Raw genomic sequence first — 18,361 nt, 5'->3', positions numbered from 1 at the left:
TTTCTCCATGCTCATCTTCTGCCAGCCCATCTTCTCTTTCATGGGTGGTATCAGCCCTTCTCTTGCTGCCATTCCCCTTGGTCCTACTGGTGTGAAGCATGTTCTTCTCTTCCCAACCATAACTGAAGAGAGATGTTCACCAGTTCATCCTTCAGGATGAATTAATTAAACACAAGAAGTGGATCCATATTGCATTTTCTTTGAAACCAAAGCCAACGCCAGGGTCTTCCTTTTTCACCTCCTTTCCCACATTGCAGTTTACCATCTCCACACTGGGCTGTCCTCAACCAAACCTATCAAACAGCTGAGATAGATGAAGGAAAAAACAGAATGTGTTTGGCGTGTGCAATTTATCTATTTATTTATTTTTTAGAGAAAAGAATAAAAATGCTACAATTTAACCTGGGCATGTAGAAATGGCTATTGAGCAGGTAGAGAGAAGAGAGGAAACACTTAAGGTACTTTCATAAATTACCATTAGTCTGATTAGTAACAAATGCTGTTCTTCCTAGATAAGAAGTCTGGCCTAAGAGAAGGGTGGAATAGATTAACACACATCAGAATTAAATAGCCAATATACCTGGAACCCTAAGACAAAAATATGACATTGTTTAATTCATTAAAGACTATACTCCCCTGTCTGAGGCACTGTGAAAAAAAAAAATGACAGAGGAATTAATTAGGAAGTGAGAGATCTTAGAAAAGAACAAAAACATATTTCCTTAAAGAAGAAGTGAAATTTGTTAATGAAGTGTTAACCTCTGCTGGCACTTTCATAAAACAAATCATGTCCGGTGGAAAAACACTGAGCTGCAGGGTGGGGTGGAGAGCAGCTGCGAGCAAGGCTCTCCTCCTTTCTGCTGCAGGGGCTAAGAGCTCCTTGAAGCCAAGGTGCAAGACTATTAAGAACAGCCCAAAACAAAATGAAACAAAACATAACAAAACAAACCCCACCTAAGATAGTTATTTTCAGTTGAAAAGAGCTTCATTACATCAAAATATAATTTTAGTCAACCCAAACCACTTTGCTCATTCAGAGGGTATTTGGCTGCGTAACAGCCCAACTTACCTCCTGGTTATTTTGCCTGCTCCAGACAAGGCAGGTCCCTGACATCCATTACTACTTGGGTGCATGTAGAGAATTGCATACATGGGGCCTCAATGAATTTTATCCAAGTATTAAGAGACACACACACATCTACATGTAAATATACACGTATTTGTAAGAAAACATACCTGATTTTTTGACTTGTATTGCTCCTGCACTTTGCAGACTGAATTACCAGTGCTCCTTCCTCAAAGTATGTAGTGCTGTACGCCCACGCATCAGCCCTCTGCTCACCTGCCCTGTGTAATTTCAGCATTGCTATGTAGTGTGGTGAGTGACAACAATCTCTGTGGGCAGACTCCTGAACTTGTCATGGGGCAGGGTCTCCTGTTGGCTTTGCCTTGCTGCACCCAGGTAACAGCACTCCTAGCCATTGTGTAGAATCTTTTGGCAGTGAAAACACTTAAATAAGAAATAATCATAATAGCCACTATGGTTGTGTCAATCATAGCTTAGACAGAACCTGAAGGATAGCTATGAGCAGTGAAGGGTGCTGTGATCCTCATGTTTGGGAGGAGTACAGCAAATTTCTTAATTTTCTCTTCGTACTGGCTGTCAGTAGCAAGACCAGAAACCAAGCAGTTAAGTTGAGAGGTGTATTGGTTTTATGTGGCAAGGTTTTGGTAGCAGGGGGGGTTACAGGGGTGGCTTCTGTAAGAAGCTGCTGGAAGCTTCCCCTGTGTTCGAGAGAGAACGAGCCCATACCAGCCGGCTCTGAGACGGACCCGCCGCCGGCCAAGGCCGAGCCAATCAGTGATTGTGGTAACGCCTCTGTGATAACATTTTTAAGAAGGAAAAAAAAGTTGGGACAGTGAGAAACAGCTGCCAGAGAGAGGAGTGAGAACATGTAAGAGAAACAACCCTGCAGACCCCCAGGTCAGTGAAGAAGGAGGGGGAGGAGATGCTCCAGGCACCGGAGCAGAGATCCCCCTGCAGCCCGTGGTGAAGACCATGGTGAGGCAGGATGTCCCCCTGCAGCCCAGGGAGGTCCACGGTGGAGCAGATATCCACCTGCAGCCCGGGGAGGACCCCATGCCGGAGCAGGTGGATGCCTGAAGGAGGCTGTGACCCCGTGAGAAGCCTGAGCTGGAGCAGGCTCCTGGCAGGACCTGCGGATCTGTGGAGAGAGGAGCCCATGGAGCAGGTTTTCTGGTTGTGACCCTGTGGGGGACCCACGCTGGAGCAGTGTGCTCCTGAAGGACTGCACGCCGTGGAAAGGACCCATGCTGGAGCAGTTCGTGAAGAACTGCAGCCCGTGGGAATGGCCCACGTTGGAGAAGTTCGTGGAGGACTGTCTGCCTTGGGAGGGACCCCACGCTGGAGCAGGGGAAGAGTGTGATGAGCCCTCACCCTGAGGAGGTGAAGCAGCAGAAAATAACGTGTGATGACCGTAAACCCCATCCCTGTCCCCCTTGTGCCGCTGGGGGGGCTTGGTGGAGAAATCCGGGAGTGAAGTTGTGCCCGGGAAGAAGGGAGGGGTGGAGGGAAGGTGTTCTGAGATTTGGTTTTATTTCTCATTACCCTACTCTGGTTGATTTGTAATAAATTGAGTTAATTTTCCCAAGGTGAGTCTGTTTTGCCTGTGACGGTAATTAGTGAATGATCTCTCCTGTCCTTATCTCGACCCGCAAGCTTTTTGTTATATTTTTCTCTCCCCTGTCCAGCTGAGGACGGGGGAGTGATAGAACAGCTTTGGTGGGCACCTGGCATCCAGCCAGGGTCAACCCATCACAAAAGGCAACATGAATAACGCTGCTAAAGAAGTTTTGATGCATAGAAGTGTTTTCTGGATTCTTCAGAAATATTTCTAACTCAAAATAAAAACAGATAACACAAGCTTTGTCAACACCATTTTCATGCAGCCAAATTGCCTCTGGACAGCAGGGATGCTAGTGGGATTTGAAAGCTCTCCAGCCTAGCTTTTTGAATAAGAAACAGGCTCCATTTGGAGTCCACATATTTTTAAAGGTAAATAAATTCAAATGTGTTAACTCTTGTGTGGCTAGTTATGGTCAGATTGTGAGAAAAATTATGACCTTCCAAATCCCTCTATACCTGACTAGCTCAGTGAGATTTTCTTAGCTTCGGGCAGATTGCTTATAACTTCTGCATGGGCTATGCATCACGTAGTAAAGTGGTGTTAGTGGTCCTTTTATGAGTCCCTGCCAAGCCTAAGAAAGAAAGTAACCTCATAACATGCAGTACGCTGCCCCACGGCATACGTTTTAGAGCTAGAAAAGTTGTTTGTAATAGAATTTCTTTCTTGTTTTGTGGTGCTGTAATGAAAGGAGTGAACACCATCTCCAGAGAAAGAAGGAAGGTGTGCTCTTGTCACTCTCAGATCTGCAGCACTAACCAGTGGCAGAGAAAACTCCTCATAGCTCGCAGGAATTTAAGATCCATCCCCAGTTTTTTCGTTTTGGTTTTTTTTGGTGTTTTTTGTTGTTTTTTTTTTTGCATAGTCACTCTAATCTGTGTTGTTCGGGCTGTGAGGGAACTGTTTTGCCTTTCTCATTTTGCCCCACAGCTGTATAAGACCAGAACCATCACCAGGGAAGAAGTAACAACAAAAAAACCCCCACCCAAACCTCCTCTGAAGGCTGTGAGGGCCTGAAACCAGAACCAAGTCAACAGGAAGGCACAGTTTGTCCATTATCAATGCCTTCTTTCAATGTCAGAAAAAACCTGAAGCTAACAAGAATATGCTATTGGCAAGGAGCCCAAGAAGTGAGGTGACCCTACTTATGTTCGTGTCTCAGGAAATCCTGACACTTTCAAACCACATTTTGACAGAGTCAGTTGTAGCAGAGAATTAGGAAGACAATGACAGTTTTCTGAAAGATAAAGATGAAGAGAGGAAAAATTATGCTGTAAGAAGAGATATCCAAAGTGTGATTCTGGTATTTGAATTTTATGTTCTGTGCAAAAATGCAACTAGAACACCTATATTCTACCACCATAGTACACCATGACTTCTCTTTAATGCCAGTTTCTTCTTAGTACCAATTGTAACATTGTATTTTGCTCATTGTAGTTTCCATCTTGGAAATTAGGGTTTAATATTTCAGCTGCTTCTAATTTGACCACACTGAAACTTGGCTTTACTATTTACTCAAACAGATATGTTTCCCAAGGAAACCAATGAGCTCTGTTTTTTGAAGTGCAATAAAAATAGCAAACCTCTGTTGATTTCAAATATGTTTTCCAAGGTGCTACATCCAACACAGCCTGGTTTTGAGAAAATAGAAATGTGCCGGAGAATTGCTCTTGGTCCTTGCCTATTCTGGATTGCTTACAGCTAACACACCAGTGGTGGAGATGGATTCCAAACCCAAAGAAAGCTGATGGAGTTTAACCAGGACTTTTACGGCTGTACCTCTTGCCAGCAAAGGACAAACCAGCACTTTTAATCAGAAATAGAATGCCCCCAGTTAAATCAGCCTGAGAAAGGCAAAAGGACGGAGGCTTTCCACATGAAGCAGTGGGAAGTTTTCAAGGCTTTCATGACAGGGAAGAGTTTGGGCTTTGAGGAGAAATAAAGTGGCTGTTTAGGGGCAGCGGGCAAGGGCTGTAGTCACAATAGAGGTATGGATCTATTGTGAATCCATCCTGCTATGGCAGATTATTTGGGGGGTTATTTTAAGCTTAGACTTGTAGAAGTACTCACTGCCTTGCTCCTACACCATTAAGGATCAGAGTCTTGCTTTGGAGATTATTATTCTGGCATAATGTTGATAACGTCTTTCATGCTGTGCCACGTGGCACTGTGAAAATGTGAAATACTTTTCAGGATGAATAAGAGTATAGGTATTTAACCTACCAGAGCCAGTGGAACAATTTTCTAAGCTTGACCCCATCCTCAAATGAATTTGGGAAATTCAAAATACCTGCAAAGAGCTAGGCTTTCTCTGTTGTTGTAACATGTAAAAGACTTCATGCCCATTCTACATGTCTCTGCCACACAGTCTGAACACAAACCACCCCTTAACCTATGATCTTGAAATCCATATGAGCAAAAATGTTTGGTGGGTTTTTTATTTTGGCAGTACAGGATTCATTCACGTTCAAGAGCCATTTGTAAATGGCTCACTAATGTCTCACAGTAGAGAACCTCAGGGCAATATCTGAGAACAGTACAGAAAAGTACAAAATTCTGTGTGAAGCAGAGTGGTTTTCAATTTGGAAATGGAGCAATCATCTTTGGCTATTGCATTTAAACTGCATCCACACATGCAACTATTTGGCATTTCAAATCAGAACTACTAGCAACATTATGGAAAGATATTCTTGGGATGAAGTCTATTTTGATGGGCAATATTATGAATGGTTTGCTACCAGGAGAAATGAAAAGCAACCCTCCAAAAGTCAAGTAAGTGTTTGAGGCTTGGAGGGCAGTTTCCCCACTGAAAATGGGATATTGTTAACAAGCAATTATTTGTTATCCCAATATTATCAAAGACAACAGTCCATCTCTATCAGTTCTGAGTTTGTCTAACATCCTTAAAATACCTCCCAAGACAGACACTCAGGACCCTCTGGGGCCATCTGTTCCCCAGATGAGGAAAAACTTTCTAAGACAGATAATGTGTAACTGCTATTTGAAGCCCATTAGTCTTGTCATTTGTCCAAATATGAAAAAGTTTTTTCCCCTTTGCAGATACTGTTTGTGTGCAGAAGGCTTCATTAAATGATGGCAAGACATAATTGATGCCAAAAAAGCATTTATCTGTGAGGTGCATTTGCCAGCCCAAGGAACCTGATGGGTAGCAGTACTCCAGCCTCTCCTGAGTAGCTTTATAATTCACTGAGCAGAATAACAAATGCAACTGTATTCGGCAGGTGCCACTGAAAGGTTTTGTCCCTTGGCTGAATGAAAATATTCTTAGGATACATTTGACCACCACTGTGTCCCACGCATGTCTAGTTGCCTAATGTTATTTGTGTATACTGCTCACTGGTGATGCTTCATCTAATGTGAAACATTTCTTAATAATATGAATTGTTCTGGGCCAGGATGTATTTTTCTCTTCCAATGTCTTCCTATGCTAGCTGACTTAATGCAGCTCAGCTGCATTGCTTCAGAAGCAGCTCTCTCTTGGCAGATTGACAAACACCTCTGCCAGAATGAATTCTGCTGAAGAGCTGGTATTTTTGAATGTTAGAGAACCAATCTGGGAAAGAGCTTTCGAGCTTTGTCTTTCTGAGGACTGCTGACATTCACACCCAGTGTAGGATGCCTTGCCTATGTCTACTTTGCCCTTGTGCCAACAGAGGTGTGCTCATCAGGTCATAGTGACATGAAGGAGATTTTTAACTTTCTTGCTGACTTTGTTACTGCTAGTACACACAGTGATTTTCAGTGTTGTCTTGCTGCCCAGAAAGAGGCAGTTTTATAGTGGAAGCTGAGAAAATTAACATCAAAAGGTTGCTAGCAAAGCATGTAGCTAATACTATATGTATCGGTTACATTTGATATGCTTATGGGTGGGTTTTTTTTAACTTATATATAGATGGTCCTAATTGATGGAGAAGAGTTCAGCCCTCTCAACTACATGAGGCATCTAAAAAATATGTGCAATTTAACCAGGCCTTTCTGCACACCAGCCCCACCTCAGCCTGGTAGCTGCCTTTTAGCAAACTAGTTGCTGGAGCGCTATATAAATTACAGGAGCTGAATCCCCTCCCTGCCCAGCACTGCTTGAAGTTTCATCACTTGCACCCCAGTTAGATGACTGGGACTATAGGTGTAGAGTTTATGTACATATTTTGTATTATACATGTATGTTTCAACATATGTGTGTGTGTAAGTCTCTACATCACAGCACACTAGAGGGTTCCCTAAGACAGGGCTTTCACAGAAACAACCGTTGAACATTTTTCCTTCTAATACTTCAGAATGTTTTAAATATTTTGAAAAATTCACTAATGAGAGGGAAGAAATTCATTAGCTCGTGGCTGAGCACCATTGCAAAGAAGGAGATTTTGGTACAAAATTCCCCTCAGAGAGCAGAAAGCCAGGCAGTTATTCAGGAGTAGGTGGTTTGGGGAGAGGAAGGGACAGCTTTTCCCCACTGACTTTTGTGGGAACCTTGGTCAGGACTTAGAGAAGGTTTTAGATGTGTCTAGAATAAAATTATCTGACAGGTTGGGAATTTTTACCAATGAAAACATGCCTGGAGGAAAAGTCTAAATTTTGAGTATAGGAGTTTAAATCTGTCAGTGGTAGTTTCAGTGGATTCAGTGAGGCTAGCACTTTGTTTGCAATAATTTTCTCAGGACCACACAGTAGGGCTGTGGCAGGGACATGGCACAAATGTAGGTCTGCTGAGTCCATGAAGTCCAGTGTCTTAACCACAGTTTTTTCCTTGATTTTAATAGACATTTCTGTGACATTTAATGGTATTGTGCTACTAGCTCATACCTGGGCTTGTCAAAGACTTGAAGAAATATTTGGTGGGGTAAGGGTTATCTCACTGTTTCACAACAGCACCAGTTTTTTGGTATTCATTTATATCTGATTACCTTAAGAGAAGAAGGCATTCCAATGGTTTTAAAATGAGTCTGACTTTTCTTTAATTGCAAAAATAGAAGCCCCCCCCAGAGTCAAAATTTCCTGAATGCTCAGTTCTACACCAAAGAAATTCAACATAAAACACTCTCGTGCAACACGTAAAATAAACCAAGAAAGGGCAACTGACTGGCCCCCAGCTCAGTGTGGACCCTGCCAGGCGCCACCTGATCCGAGGGCTAGAGCAGACCAGGCTGTCCAGGGTATGTGAAACCCCAGCTGGGGCTCCATCTTGCTGTATCTGCTGCAATAGGAAATGTCAGAGAAAGGCTTAACTTTTGCGTTTTTTCCTCCAACATTGCTCTCTGAGCAATTTCCCCAGTTCTTTGGGGAAATGACCTGAAAAGACAACAGCAGCCCCCACACATTTGCAGCCCCTGTGGGGGACGTGGGTGTTGCAGGGACAGTACCAAGCATCCCCTCTTTGATCCAACTGTAGCCCTTGAAGTTGATATAATGGGAGCTGTAAAGGATGAAATCCTGGTTTCCATAGAACTCAAGCAGCTGGTGCTTTTGATTTCAGTAAGGCTGAGATTTCACTCACATCAGTCAGTATTTCTTTGTGAGAACATTTTCCACAGGTGGTGAATTATTTACAGCAAGGTTCAGCTTATGTGCAGCACACAATGCAACAGAACAATTGGTTTACAATCAGAAATATACATCTCTTGGTGTAGAAAATCCTCAGGGTATTCTTATGGCATGGGCAATAAACAAGAGGAGTTAGAGACGTGTGCATGCCTGCAGGGCTATGATCTTATTGGCATCACAGAGATGTGGTGGGATGGAAGGAGTGATGGAATGGAAGGATACAGGCTCTTTAGAAAGGACAGGCAGGGGAGATGAGGAGGGAGTGTTGTCCTCTATGTCAATGGCCAACTGGAGTGCATGGAGCTCCGCCTGGGGATGAAAGAGGAGCTGACTGAGAGCCTACGGGTCAGGATTAAAGGGAGGGCAGGGCCAGGTGACATTATAGTGGGGGTCTGCTACAGGCCACCCGACCAGGAAGACTAACCGGATGAGGCCCTCTATAGACAGATAGGAGCAGCCTCACATTCACAAGCCCTGGTCCTCATGGGGGATGTCAACCACCCCGATATTTGTTGAAGGGACAACATGGCAGGACATAGGCAATCCAGGCAATTCCTGGAATGCATTGATGACAACTTCCTTCTCCAAGTGATAGAGCAGTCAACAAGGAGAGGTGCTATGCTGGACATTGTTCTCCCCAACAAGGAGGGGCTGGTGGGGAATGTGAAGCTCAAGGGCAGCCTTGGGTGCAGTGGCCATGAAATGGTGGAGTTCAAGATCCTTAGGGCAGTGAGGAGGGTGCACAGCAAGCTCGCTACCCTGGACTTCAGGAGAGCAGACTTTGGCCTCTTCAGGGATCTGCCTGGTAGAGTACCATGGGATAAAGTCCTCAAGGGAAGAGGGACCCAAGAAAGCTGGTTAATATTCAAGGATCACCTCCTCCAAGCTCAGGAGCAACGAATGCATCCCAACAAAGAGGAAGTCAGGCAAAAATGCCAGGATGCCTGCGTGGATGAACAAGGAGCTCCTGGACAAATACTAATGCAAAAATGAAGCCTACAGAGGGTGCAAGCAAGGACTGGTAGCCTGGGAGGAATACAGAGATATTGTATGAGCAGCCAGGGATCAGGTTAGGAAAGCTAAAGCCCTGATAAAATTAAATCTGACCAGGAACGTCAAGGGCAACAAGAAAAGCTTCTGTAGGTACATCAGTGATAAAAGGAAGCCTAGGGAAAATGTGGGCCCTCTCCAGAAGGAAATGGGACACCTGGTTACCTGGGACATGGAGAAGGCTGAGGTATTCAATGACATTTTTGCCTCGGTCTTCACCAGCAAGTGCTCCAGCCACACTGCCCAAGATGCAAAAGGCAAAGGCAGGGACTGAGAGAACCAAAAACCACCCACTGTAGGAGAAGAGCAGGTTTGAGACCATCTAAGGAACCTGAAGGTGCACAGGTCCCTGGCACCTGATGAGATGCATCTGAGGGTCCTGAGGGAACTGGAGGATGAAGTGGCTAAGCCACTATCGATCTTGTCTGAGAAATCGTGGCAGTCCCACTGACTGGAAAAGGGGAAACAGAACCCCCATTTTTAAGAAGAGAAACAAGGAAGATGCAAGGAACTACAGGCCAGTCAATCTCACCTCTTTGCCTGGCAAGATCATGGAGTGGATCCTCCTGGAAACTATGCTAAGGCACATAGAAAATAAGGAGGTGATTGGTGGCAGCCAACATGGTTTCACTGCCTGACAAATTTGGTGGCCTTCTACAACAGGGTTACGGTGTTGGTGGATAAGGCAAGAGCAATGGATGTCATCTACCTGGACTTGTGCAAGGTATTTGACACTGTCCCACACAACATCCTTGTCTCTAAGTTGGAGAGACATGGATTTGATGGCTGGACCACTTGGTGGATAAAGAATTGGTCAGATGGTCGTACTCAAAGAGTTGTGGTCAATTGCTCGGTGTCTGAGTGGAGACCAGTGACTAGTGGCATTTCTCAGGAGTTGGTACTGGGACCAGCACTGTTTAACATCTTTGTTGATGACATGGACAGTGGGATTGAGTGCACACTCAGCAAGTTTACTGATGACACCAAGCTGTGTTGTGCCATCGACACGCTGGAGGGAAGGGATGCCATCCAGAGGGACCTTGACAGGCTTGAGAGGTGAGCCCCTGCAAACCTCATGAAGTTCAACAAGGCCAAGTACAAGGTCCTGCACATGGGTCGGGGCAATCCCAAGCACAAATACAGGCTGGGCAATGAGTGAATTGAGAGCAGCCCTGCAGAGAAGGACTTGAGGGTGTTGGTTCATGAGAAGCTCAACATGACCCAGCAATGTGCATTTGCAGCCCAGAAAGCCAACTGTATCCTGGGCTGCATCAAAAGAAGCATGACCAGCAGGTTGAGGGAGGTGATTCTCCCCCTCTGCTCCACCCTTGTGAGACCCCCTCGGGAGTACTGCATTCAGCTCTGGGGCCCCCAACATAAGAAAGACATGGACCTGCTCTAGTAGGTCCAGAGGAGGGCCATGAAGACGATCAGGGGGCTGGAACACCTCCCCTATGAGGATAAGCTGAGAGAGTTGAGAGAGTTGAGGTTGTTTAGCCTGGAGAAGAGAAGGCTCCGGGGAGACCTTACAGTGGCCTTCCAGCACTTAAAGGGGGCCTACAGGAAAGTTGGGGAGGGACTCTTTAACAGGGAGTGTAGTGATAGGATGAGGGTTAACAGTTTTAAACTGAAAGAGGGTAGATTTAGATTAGATATTAGGAAAAATTCTTTACTGCGAAGGTAGAGAGACATAGGAACAAGTTGCCCAGAGAAGCTGTGGATGCCCCATCCCTGGAAGTGTTCAAGGCCAGGTTGGATGGGGCTTTGAGCAACCTGGTCTAGTGGAAGTGGTCTCTGCCCATGGCAGGGGGGTTGGAACCAGATGATCTTTAAGGTCCCTTCCAACCCAAACCATTCCATGATTCTGTGAAAAACACATTACGCAGTAAATGCTAAAGTAGACAATTAATTTCCTGGCTTATATAAAAACAAAGGGATAATTCAATTAGAACTGTGTTTTCATTCATATCATATCAGCCATAAAGAATGAATTTGGGGCTTATAGACTGTCCCTCAGATTTGCCAACATGGGAAATCTTGCTACATTTTCAAGCTTTTTCAATTTTGTGAACCATGCATTTCAAGCACAATCAAATATAACTTGATTGCATAAAACTTTTCTGTCATGAACATACAGCAATATTTTATCTAGATGTGAATGTAAAAAAAAAAAAAAAGGAAAGGTTTTTATATACACAGGGAATCATTTAAAATATGTCCAGTGTTTATTGTATATGTTGATTCCTCAAGTTCTATTGCTAATTTACAAAGATTGTATACACTAAGCATAAAATATATTTATTATGTTTCTTTATCCTGATTGCATTCATTCCTTTTGCTGAGGTGCATTATTGGTAACTGACAATATTCTGCACTCAAGAGTGTTAGTACTTCTGTAATGTAATACAAATGGCTGAAAAGCAGAGAGCTTTGTTCACAATATCCTGATATATAAGAAAAATTGATACCAAGTTACTCCTACGTGGTCTGTAGCTAGAAAGGAGAAACATACTCTGGATCTTTTTTAGCATTTTCCTAAACTTGAGAAGTCATGACAAACTGTTCATTGTGTGTGGCAGTACCTGTGTAGGTGAGAGCACATCTGGAGTCACCTTCCACACCCTTACTAACTTTGACTTCCAAGGAGTCTCTCATCAAGAAGAAATTTTACAGCAAGGGAATAAAATGAAAAATCCTTGCACTCCCTCATTTTAAAAATGAAGGCTGCAGTATGGATTGCGTCTACTTTGTGTTGGACATACTCATACTATAATTCTTGTGAAGGCTCTGAATCACTGCCAGTTCAAATCTACAGCATCTGCCAGAGAGGCACCTCCCTTTGGTTGCTGGAGAGCCAATTGTGAGCATGAAGTCCTTGGGAGTTAAATATTTGCTATATACCAAAGATAATAAAAAGGCTTGTAAAATAAAAAAGCCTGTAGTACAATACAATTCAGCTATTTCCTGTTCATTTGTTGTGGGCCTGAACTTGATAAATCTGCCCACACAATCTGCAGCAAGCAGAATATGAGCTCTGACCATTTGTAGAGCAACACTCATTATAGGTAGCTATTCTATGTAACTTTAATCTCTGTGGAAGCTAATACTGGTGATGGTGTCTCTGAACTAGATATGGCCTCTTTCTTCATGTATTTTGCAGATGATTGTTTGAATTGCACAGAACTCCCTCCCAGGCCCTTCTTAGAAGGGATGTTAATTGTGAAGGTATTTATCCATAAGCGGTTTATTCATTAAAAATATGTACATGTGCACACACACTCACAGCGGGAGAAGTTCATCCCCTGCAGCAGTTATTGGGAAGAGCCATACATCTTGCATACCAGTTGCCTCCCAGAAGCACGTATCCGTGCAACATACTGGTGATCAGCATTGTGCCACCATCTGCACTGAGGTATGTTGGCCTTGCTTGTTCAAAACTAAAGAAATCAGTCTATATGTAGCATAACACTGATGAATTGGGATCTTTCATGTTAAATATGAAGGTGAGACTATATTTCACCAAGTGTTTTCAGTGTTTGCTAGATATTTAGATAACCTCTAAAATCAGTGAGGGAAAAATCCTGCCCTTGGCTACACTGCTGAAGTCAGTGAGAATTGCAGCTGTGTTACACAGGGTACACTGAAATAAGACATCTTCCATGCTAAGGAGCTGTCTGGTCTCAGGTCAGTCTTCTCCACAACAGTGAGTCTTATGCTGGTGATATAAACGAGATTATCTGTTGGAGAGCAGACATACAGCTGGGAAAGAGATTATTTCTGCTTGCTTCCTGATCAGCCCCGTTCATCAGCTCAGTGTTGTTTTAGCAAGCTGAGAAACGCAGTGTAGCCAACATCCCTTGTCCCAGTCATTCCCATCATGAACCCATCTGGTGCTGGAGTGGGCAGATGGGTGACCCCAGTTGCCTGTGCTCCATATGGGGTCCCCAGAAAGCATCAAGATAGTTAAGAGAGGCTACATACCTTCTCTGCCCCACAGTCTCTCCCACTCATGACTTATGCTTTGTGCATTTTGGGGGAACTATGGGTCACTCTCTACCTGAACACAGTTCTTACAATAATTAATTGTATATATATTCATATATATAATTTTTTTAATATATATATGCATGCATGCTGCCTAGAACTTCCAGATGTTTGCTTTTTTGTGCTTTTTATCTAACATTTAACTTCTCAAGAGCCTTTTAGATGTTGGGGGTTTTTAGATGACAGGATTATATTCTGTCGAAAAGAGAAAGATAATGTTATTCTGCTTCTAAAGATACTTAACCTGTATACTCAGACTTTTATCCCTAATTTAGTTTGAAATCTGCACGTGCCATTTCCATAATTCCAGTGGTGGGGTTTTTTTAAAAAACAATGTGGGCCAAGCACCTGAATTCTGTGAACTGATTTGGATTAAAATGCACACTTTCCAGTATGACTTGTGGTGAGTACCTTCTGGATCAACAGCAAGTCAATGTAAGGTGCAAACTGTAAAGGAGAAACGTTCCTCCTGAAAATGCATAGGATGCACAGATTGGAGAGTAAACACTTTTTGTGGTGGCAATAGCATGGTGGAGAGAAATGCAGGGCAGGTGAGGGAAGGAGCTGTATGCAATTGACCATATTTATGCAAACTAATATCACCAGCACTTGGGAATGGAGGGGTTGCATCTAGTCACACCGCTGCACATCAGACATTACTCAAAGTAACCTCTTGTGGTCATTTCTCAAAGTTGCACTTGCTTTCAGTGAGAGAAAAGGAACCAGATTCTTAAAATCAGTGCAGACATCTGATGTCCTTCAAAAATTAATTGAAGACAGTTGGGTTTTTTTTCCTTTTAAAGATAGGCTTGTGAGATCGTGAAATTGGATTATGAAGAAAATCTCAAATAGCATATCATGAGAGTTAAGTACCTTCCTGCCCCAGCAAAGCACAGTGCCCATCTCTGTTGCTATAAAGTCATAGAAAATAATTCTTGACAGGAGTTTGACAGGTCATCTAAATGGTGTCTCTGCCAAGGCAGATGCGTGAGGCCTAAATCATTCCTAACACTGTGCCAATTTGTGTTTCATGAGACTCACATACAACACCGTGGTTAGTCATCTTACCACAACGCTTTCTTTTTCTGCAGCAGTATGACATGCTCAGTACTGATAACCTTCTCACTGCTTAATTTTACTGGTTAAAACAGCTGTCCTTTATTAGGCTGAAAGGAACATATTGATCTACACTTGAGCAGCTGAGAAATACTTTCTTTTATTTTCTCGATGATGCCCTGAGTACTCAAAGGGGTGCTTAAATACAGAGTTGCGATTCATCTGGAAGTACCTGCAAAATTCTGTGCTGCACAGAAACATCTGCAGGTCATGAAAAGGATACTTTGAACTTAAACCTTATAGGTTCCTTAATTACTACAGCTGCCACGGAACTACAGGTGTCAAAGCAGCATAACTCTGGCACCATCCTAAATGTCAGGGATGGCCAGGTACTTAAATTTCACTAGACAGTTGACTAAGGAGCTGATCATGTTCTTCCTCCCAAGGTGGTATTTCCAGCTGGAGGTCTGACTTTCCCTCACTGCTGGCCAATGACATTTTCTGTGTAGGACTCATGCTTTCATCTTGCCAAGTCCCTCTGAAGCAGGTGTTCGTGGAGCAAGTACAGTAGTACATTGCAACGACCCAGCTGACCCAGGAACTCAAAATTCCCAGTTTGCCACTACCATTAGCTGCAAAGTCTCTTTTTTTGTTGTTGGTCGTTTTTCCCATGCAGCTAGCACTGGGTCCACATTTCACAGGGTTGGGCACAGGTCTTCTATGCTGCCAGAGGGCAGAGAGGGCATGCTCACACACTGCAGAGTCTCATTGGCTTGGGATCAACTACTGTTTCAATGCAAATGACTTTTAGGTTACAAATGCTCCTATTTTTGAGCAGTAATCAAATAACTATGCATATTTAGCTTCATGAAGACACATCTGACTTTTAAAATTCCAAGCACTGGAAATGCAGATACTTTCCCATTGTTAGTGTTTAGGATTTGCAGCTTTGAAAAATGGCTCAGATTTTGTCTATTAAGGTTGGCAAAGGACGGAGGAGGATTTGGGAAAAGAGGACAGAAATTCACCACATTTGCATGGTTGGTTTTATCCCAAACCAAAGTTATTTTGCTACATTATAAACACATGAGCACTTTGTAACGGCTATACTGGCAGACATTTAATTAAGGTAGCGTTATTGCTAAGGATTTTAATACAGAGAAAATTGTCTGTTCTACCTTTGTTGCTGTTTTATTTCAGCTAAAACATATTTATTAAGTAAATAAAAAAACCCCAAGTCTTACTTTTGGCATCCTATGCCACAACAAGTCTTTTAATTTGTGCTGCATTTCTGTACCTAGTAAAGAATAATAACCAGCATCTTCCTGGTAGATTTTGTTGCTCACAACCACACAAACACTTCTGCCAGAGCAAATGTTTCACTAAACTGGGTTTTCGTGTGTTTGGTGTGGTGTTTGAGAGGAAACAGATACTGCAGAGGTGATTAATGTAATGTTGGTTTCCTCTTAAAGTACATCTTGAACCCACTGATTCAAGTGTCAGTTCCTTTGCTACTTTTTGATACACTGATACATTAATTACGCTGTTCCTGTGAAATGTATTAGAGACAAAACACCCTACTGCCAAGACATTGTAATTATTGAGGTCATATCAGCATTCCCAATATTACTGTCACTAGTGTATGGTACTGTTTATAAAGCAGAGAAGTGAAATTTACCTTATGTATGCAATGACAACATTTCAAGCTACCTTGAGATGAGGGAAAATAGCATTTTCCATCAGAAAATATTTTGTAAGTACCTCTAAAACACAGACTTTCCTGGAAAGCCCAAGGGTTATGCCAATCCTAAACTCAGTATGTATGTTAGACCAAATTTTTAGTGGCTGCAAATCACATCCCTCCACTGAAACCAAAGCTGCCATAAAGACTGACATCACCACACAATGTTTCCACCACCTGAAGCTCAAACTGAGATCCTAAGCCCCAGATCCTGAATTTGACTTTTGAGAGCATTCTACTGAACAGAGCAAGAAAATATCATTAGTGAAGAAAGAAAACAACCACTATAATGGCAAAGCATTTCCATTTTGTACATCTACATAAACATAATAGACTGTGAAACAACTTTGCACTTACATGTTGTAAATATGTACATTATTAAAACCAACAGGTTCACTATTAAACTATATTATGTACACTTCTTTCACAATCAGCTCATTTGCATCTTTAGAAACTAGGAATGCCTTCTGGAGCACTCCTGGGAAGTGCAGTGTGCCCCAAAGCTATTCAGAAATACAGCATTCATAGCAGAGCGACTTTATTGTCTTTAATGACTAAATCCTGCACTTCTCATTGTTCACTGGTAAAAGTAGAAATAGCAATATGCGAAATACTGTTGTCTGAAAAAATAACTGCTTTCGTATTCCTTGAAGTCTGAAAAATAGGTATGTGGCTTGAACAAATACATGTGATCGTATTTTCTTGTAAATGTTCCACGGGATTAACCATGCGATGATCCATCGGTGGACAGTTAGTTCTAGTTTCCCAGCTCCTCTCTCCTGTACAGTGGCAGTGCCAGCAGCTCACTCCCCACTGGGGAGGAAGCTTTGGTGATGCACCGTGGCTGTGTGCATGTGCTGGTGGCACAAATGCAGCAAACCCCTTCCCTGCAAGGCATTCCCTCACGTATGGATAGTGGGAATTCAGTCCCCTCTCATAGTGCTGGGTTTATGTCTATCCCTCATGAACTCATTCCTGGAATGGACTTTTCCAGTGAGATGGTAATTCATGTAGGTAGACATGTGCAGCAGCCCTCCATTTAAAATTTACAAATGGGTAAAGCTTAGGATCTAGCTGTGTCACTGAAGAAAAAACTGAGCCTGGCTGAACACAATATTTAAAAATGGTTTCAAATTGCTAAGGATGAAATTGACTCCTGTTTTTGAGGTCTACATTGAACAGTATTGCCTAAGTCATTCCTGAACACCGAAGAGAGTTGTTCACCGCTCATCTAAGTCAACAGGGATTTGTCTGCTAATTTCAATAGAATCTGAAAGAGATTATCAAGGTTTATGGCAGAAGTAGCTTATGATCTCTTCCTGTGGGACTCTCTAAAGTGCGTTTTACCTTGTGGGATACAGACTGTCCTGCAGTCCTTCCTCAACACAGCTGCAGGGTTAAGGCCTCTGTCTGTAACCTCCAAAGTTACCTCAAAAGAATTGATATTTAGCTGAAGCGCCTTATTTCAGTTTTTCTCTTCTCTTTTACTATCTGACAAGATCTGGATTTACAACTGTTCTAACCCATGATATTTTAAGTATCTTATGAAGTCCTAAGGAGAAAAATCATTATGGATGGAAGCTCAGCAAGCAAATGAAGGAAAGGAAGAAATTTTACACCAACAGCAGAGGTTCCACATGAATGCAGCTGCAGTATATAGGATGGCATTTAGTCTCTCCCTATTCACCTGCCACATAGGGCAGTTTTTACAAGTCCCAGGTCAGGGCTGATATTTAGACATTTGAGATGAGCAAGTGTCACCACTGGCACCTGTCTCCTCCTCTGATCATGTCTTCTTGCTTGGGTTGGGGTTGAAGCATCAGATGCAAGTGCATTAGCAGGCAAAACAAAGGGGGACTGATAACTTTCCAACTTCAGAGACTGTGATGAATATTTTGAAGTTGCTAGCATTTGAAATATCCCATGCACTTCTCAGCCAAAGGCATTGGAGTGGGAATCTGTAGGACAGTTTTTCAGAGAGATGCAAGAAGGAATGACACTACATTCATTAGACATTTTATGCATAAAACTCCATAGGAGTCACAGCCCTGCAAAACTTCCTTGGCACTGCCCTTGCTCTTGCAGATTCTTTACAATTAGCTTCATGTGGGAAATTAATCTATTTCTTTTGTGATTTGCAGAAATTTTTCAGTGACAGTACTGTAACTTCTAACTGCAAATCAGCTTCTCCCTGACCTGATTT

The sequence above is a fragment of the Haliaeetus leucocephalus genome, unplaced genomic scaffold (genome assembly GCF_000737465.1).
Source record: "Haliaeetus leucocephalus isolate CR32 unplaced genomic scaffold, Haliaeetus_leucocephalus-4.0 Scaffold0, whole genome shotgun sequence".
NCBI lineage: Eukaryota > Metazoa > Chordata > Aves > Accipitriformes > Accipitridae > Haliaeetus > Haliaeetus leucocephalus.
Note: the sequence above shows the minus strand (reverse complement) of the source record.